Source organism: Schistocerca gregaria, chromosome 8, assembly GCF_023897955.1.
Source record: "Schistocerca gregaria isolate iqSchGreg1 chromosome 8, iqSchGreg1.2, whole genome shotgun sequence".
Taxonomy (NCBI): Eukaryota; Metazoa; Arthropoda; class Insecta; order Orthoptera; family Acrididae; genus Schistocerca; species Schistocerca gregaria.
In genome coordinates this window covers 17,082,457-17,088,456 of record NC_064927.1, presented here as the reverse complement: position 1 = coordinate 17,088,456, position 6,000 = coordinate 17,082,457, and the positions used below count along the sequence as shown (strand labels likewise).

The 6,000-nt window shown below is 45.9% G+C and overlaps 1 non-coding gene across 1 annotated transcript; it reads left to right on the top strand.

Annotated features, from left to right (window-relative positions):
• Positions 1 to 246: 246 nt before the first annotated feature.
• Positions 247 to 319, top strand: Trnak-cuu (transfer RNA lysine (anticodon CUU)). The gene has a single exon. It is a non-coding gene; the product is annotated as a tRNA-Lys (tRNA).
• The last annotated feature ends 5,681 nt before the right edge of the window (positions 320 to 6,000 follow it).

Sequence of the window (6,000 nt, the reverse complement as noted above, 5' to 3'; positions counted from 1 at the left end):
ACGTCGGAAAGTAACTCATTCACCTTTTGAGTCACATCAAGTATGAGTGTTAATTTTGACGCCACTAGCTCTGCAAGTTGTCATGCAATTCCTTTACCTCTCAGAAATGATTATGAAATAAAAGTGAAGTACGTGACGTGTGTGACGTTAGGAAAACATTAGGCAGCATGGAGAGATTCTGTATGGGACCACCCAACCCAAACTAGTACTGTGTGACGTGCTACCCGGGAAGTATTTACCGAAGCAGCCTGCCTAGCTCAGTCGGTAGAGCATGAAACTCTTAATCTCAGAGTCGTGGGTTCGAGCCCCACGCTGGGCGGAACGGAATTTTGTTCCGCTGCAGATGTAAATTACCGTTTCTCTGATTAACGTGATGTAATGGAAATAGCAACTTTAAACTTTGCCTATGTCTCTGTCAGTCGCAAGGAAACTGTATTTGAAGGTTAAGGTGATTTTGTAGACATGTGTGGAAGACATGTTCTGAAATGCAAGTGTTGTTGTTTGGAGAGCACATTGGTTACGTGTCAGATGTGTAGCCAAGCAGTAATGGGTCGCCATAGCTGCAAATATTAGTCGGTAATATGAAGTGTTGTCAGCTGAATTCTGATGATCCAGACGACCGTTAGGACGAAGTACGCAAAAGTACCGCTAGGCCGCGCCTCTTTAGCTCAGTCTCATTCTGGCTCTAGCTGCCGACGCGAACGGAAGTGTCACCGTTGCTGCGTGTAGTCAGTGTTTTGCCAGTGTTTACCATTGCGTTTCGGTGTTTTTGAGTTTTGTGATTTTCTTCGTGTGTAACTCGTGTTTTTTCTGCCTCCTTTGTTCTGTTTTAGTGTTTTTCTACCGACGATTATTTGTCGTTTGTGGAGTTTTAGGTAATTACCGGAATCTCCCCTTGATTACTTCATACCATGGCTACAACTGTGAGGAAGAATACGCTGGTTTTTGCCTTCGCTAAGGAAACACGACGTGTTCAGCCGACTCCTCTGGAAATTCATGATTGGCTTGATCAGGTACTTGGCATAAATTCTGATATGGTTCATACCACTCAGCTAGATACTGACAACGACTGTGTTTTCATAAAGTTTTTATATCCCGTTTCGGTCGATAAAATTATTGGAAAATTCGGGTATCATGTCGAATTTTTTCATAGAGACGGCACTACAAGTAAAGTGGCTATCAGGAGAGCTGATGCTCTTTATAGATCTGTGCGGGTGTTAAATTTACCTATCGAGATAGATAATGAGAAAATCAAGGTTGCCCTGTCTCAATATGGTGAGGTAAAGGATATAGTTAACGAACGTTGGTCGAAGCAATTTAAAATTCAGAGCTTCAATGGTATTCGTTCGGTAGAGATGGAAGTAAAGACGAATATCCCATCTCATATAACTGCTGACGGGCATAAAGCACACGTGATTTATAGTGGTCAAACCCCTACGTGCCATATATGCAATGAATCGGGTCATTTAAGGCAGGACTGTCCCCGTCGTGTCTTTGTACTAAAAACAAATTTAGTCCAACGCCGCAAGATGACCTTGAGCGAAGTTTTGGCAACCGATAACACGGCCAAACAGGGTGAGGGTTCGGATCCTGTACCTAGTATTGGAACTATTGCTGTTGATGGCAATGATTTTCCACCCCTGGTAACACGCTTCAATTGTAATTTCTCTGCCCGTGAGTTAGACGTACTAACCAAGAATCGACCACTTGAACATACAGATGATCATTCTGATGATGACACCTCCCGACAATCTCCTGCTGTACGTAAACAGAAAGCTGGCGATGAAAATCTGCATGTGCCCCAAGACGGAATGCAAGTAGATTTAATTGCAGTTTCTGATACATCTCGCTCACTGCCAGAAAATGCAACGGCAGCTGCCGACAGCGAGAAAGTAGAAGTCCCCCAAGCAGTGACAACTTGCCCAGCTGTAAACAGCGATAATCAGCTGTTTACCGACGGGAAGTTCGCGGAAGCGGTAGAACAACAACACCGCGACACCGCAACAGCACAGCAACCGGCACCAGAGTGTAAACAAGTGAAAGTGTTTACTCCTGAACCGGAAAATAAGCAAACACCGTCGCAAGCGTCACAACAACCGAAGGTAGCATGTAAACAGCAGGCAGTGTTTACAAACCAGGTCTCTCTAGACACTGCTGCTGAAGCGGCCGCGTCGAGTGTTGCCACAACAAAATCAGGTCAGGGTTTTCAGGGCGTCCACCGCCGTACGCTAAAACCACAACCGAATCTTACTGTTTCTCGCACCCAAGCCAAACAAAAAGCGGACAAGTCGGACGTAAAATCACAGAAAAATATACGATATGAAATTGTCAGAGAAGGTGCTCCAGATGAGCCTCCTGACACACTCAATGTCGAACAGCCCCTCAGTACTAAGGTGCTTGATGACAATGGCAGACACACTAACGTTTAGCGACCGTGTTACTAGGACTGCTACCAAGATCTGAATGACTGTAGTTCTAAACCGGATTTCAGCATACCAAAAGTACAACAGTTTTTTTTTTTTTTGACCAACTTTGTCCGTGGCCAATAGCAAGTTAGGGATGCAAGCATACTCTATCACAACGATCAATATAAATAAAATTCGAACCTCATTAAAGCTAGCTGCTCTCAAGGAATTTTTGTATGACTCTGGAACCGATATCGCTTTGCTACAGGAGGTTGTAACGACGGAATTTGTAATACCAGGATACACCGCAATTGTTAACGTATCTTGTGACACACATACAGGAACAGCGGTTCTGCTCAGGGAAGGGATTCCCGTATCTCAAGTGGAGCGGTTGGAATCTGGAAGGGCAATTAGTATTAACGTTTTAGGTACCACATTGATTAACTTATACGCGCCCTCAGGAAATAGTAATAGACAGGACAGGGCAGCATTTTATAAAGAGGAACTTATATATTTATTACGTCGAAACCCAAACAGTTTTATAATGGGCGGTGATTTTAACTGTGTGTTAAATCGTAAAGATCAACAACCACATTTTAACGGTTCTTTAGAACTTAAACGCCTAGTAACCGACCTAAAACTTAATGACGCATGGGAACTAAAATATCCAACGAAGGTTGAATATTCGTATATAACACAGACTTCGCGTAGTAGAATAGACAGAATCTATGTTTCCCAAAACTTGGAAAGATGTCTACTAAATTCAGAAATTGTACCTGTATATTTTAGTGACCACTGCAGTATGAAGGCGTGCATTAATTTAGCTCCACAGCCGATTCAGATTTTTAGGAACCAGTGGCATCTAAATGTCTCTCTCTTAAAAGAGCAAGATTTGGCAGACGCGGTATCGGATGCGTTGACCTTATGTCTGCGATCGATCGAGAGGCACCCCACAGTATTAGACTGGTGGATTAAGGTTGCAAAGCCGAGACTGAGAAAAGTGTATATCAGATACAGCAGAGAAACAGCGTGGGAGTTAAAAAACAGTATGGAATTTTATTACAGTTTGTTGCGAGACCTCTATGAACAGGCAATCGTGTCAACCATTAGATTACAAGACATCAGACACTCCAAAGCGAAATTACTCGCCATTAAAAGACAACAGATGGAAGGTTTAAAACTGAAGTCAAAGGCGAAGTCGGTGGTAGATGATGAAACAACATCCTTATATAATCTGCTTCGGCATGCAAAGAATAGGCGACGCAATGTTATTAGTGAACTTAAAACCCCCAATGGGACAACACTGACGTCTCAGAAGGAGATTCTAAATGCAGTATACCAGTACTACTATGCATTATATTCCTCCAGCCCACCTCACGAGGGGTCTCTGCAAGAGTTTTTCAGTGTTTTATCCCCACAATTGACAAGTTCTGAAAACGACGAAATCCTTTCTGAAGTCAGTAACGAAGAGGTTCGTGAGACAATAACCAAGTCCCCGGTGAATAAATGTGCTGGACCCGACGGACTCCCTGTAGAATTTTACAGAAAGTTCTGGTTTTTAATTGGTGACACGTTTACATGCATTGCAATGAGATTTTTAACGAGCAGACGATACCTGCAGATTTTAAAGACAGCAAAATTGTACTTCTACCGAAAAACAAAGGGACAAAAAGTTTAAACAATTACCGCCCTATTTCACTTTTAAACTCTGACTACAAAATACACTCCTGGAAATGGAAAAAAGAACACATTGATACCGGTGTGTCAGACCCACCATACTTGCTCCGGACACTGCGAGAGGGCTGTACAAGCAATGATCACACGCACGGCACAGCGGACACACCAGGAACCGCTGTGTTGGCCGTCGAATGGCGTTGGCTGCGCAGCATTTGTGCACCGCCGCCGTCAGTGTCAGCCAGTTTGCCGTGGCATACGGAGCTCCATCGCAGTCTTTAACACTGGTAGCATGCCGCGACAGCGTGGACGTGAACCGTATGTGCAGTTGACGGACTTTGAGCGAGGGCGTATAGTGGGCATGCGGGAGGCCGGGTGGACGTACCGCCGAATTGCTCAACACGTGGGGCGTGAGGTCTCCACAGTACATCGATGTTGTCGCCAGTGGTCGGCGGAAGGTGCACGTGCCCGTCGACCTGGGACCGGACCGCAGCGACGCACGGATGCACGCCAAGACCGTAGGATCCTACGCAGTGCCGTAGGGGACCGCACCGCCACTTCCCAGCAAATTAGGGACACTGTTGCTCCTGGGGTATCGGCGAGGACCATTCGCAACCGTCTCCATGAAGCTGGGCTACGGTCCCGCACATCGTTAGGCCGTCTTCCACTCACGCCCCAACATCGTGCAGCCCGCCTCCAGTGGTGTCGCGACAGGCGTGAATGGAGGGACGAATGGAGACGTGACGTCTTCAGCGATGAGAGTCGCTTCTGCCTTGGTGCCAATGATGGTCGTATGCGTGTTTGGCGCCATGCAGGTGAGCGCCACAATCAGGACTGCATACGACCGAGGCACACAGGGCCAACACCCGGCATCATGGTGTGGGGAGCGATCTCCGACACTGGCCGTACACCTCTGGTGATCGTCGAGGGGACACTGAATAGTGCACGGTACATCCAAACCGTCATCGAACCCATCGTTCTACAATTCCTAGACCGGCAAGGGAACTTGCTGTTCCAACAGGACAATGCACGTCCGCATGTATCCCGTGCCACCCAACGTGCTCTAGAAGGTGTAAGTCAACTACCCTGGCCAGCAAGATCTCCGGATCGGTCCCCCATTGAGCATGTTTGGGACTGGATGAAGCGTCGTCTCACGCGGTCTGCACGTCCAGCACGAACGCTGGTCCAACTGAGGCGCCCGGTGGAAATGGCATGGCAAGCAGTTCCACAGGACTACATCCAGCATCTCTACGATCGTCTCCATGGGAGAATAGCAGCCTGCATTGCTGCGAAAGGTGGATATACACTGTACTAGTGCCGACATTGTGTATGCTCTGTTGCCTGTGTCTATGTGCCTGTGGTTCTTTCAGTGTGATCATGTGATGTATCTGACCCCAGGAATGCGTCAATAAAGTTTCCCCTTCCTGGGACAATGAATTCACGGTGTTCTTATTTCAATTTCCAGGAGTGTAGTATGCAGGATTTTAAAAAAGAGACTTTCCCCTCTGACCGACAAATTAATTAGTCAACATCAGTCATGTGCAGCAAATAGAAGTATTTTTAATACGATTTCTGAATATAGAGACATCATCGCCTTAGCATCGGTTTCCAATATCAAACGTGCTTTACTTTTTATAGATTTTACTAAGGCTTTCGACTCGGTGAATCACCGCTTCCTATTTGAGGTACTGACAAAAATGGGACTCGTCCACAAAACAGTTAATGTTATAAAAAACGTTGCTACTGGTCTGAACGCTAAATTAGCTGTCAACTGTCAGCTGACGCGGCAAATTCAAATAAACCGCGGCATCCCACAGGGAAGTCCATTATCTATGTTTTTGTTTGTTGTGTCGTTAGAGCCCTTTTTAAGAAGTGCTCATGAAAGTTTAAAGGGCATAACTATAACTGGCAGGAAAACTGT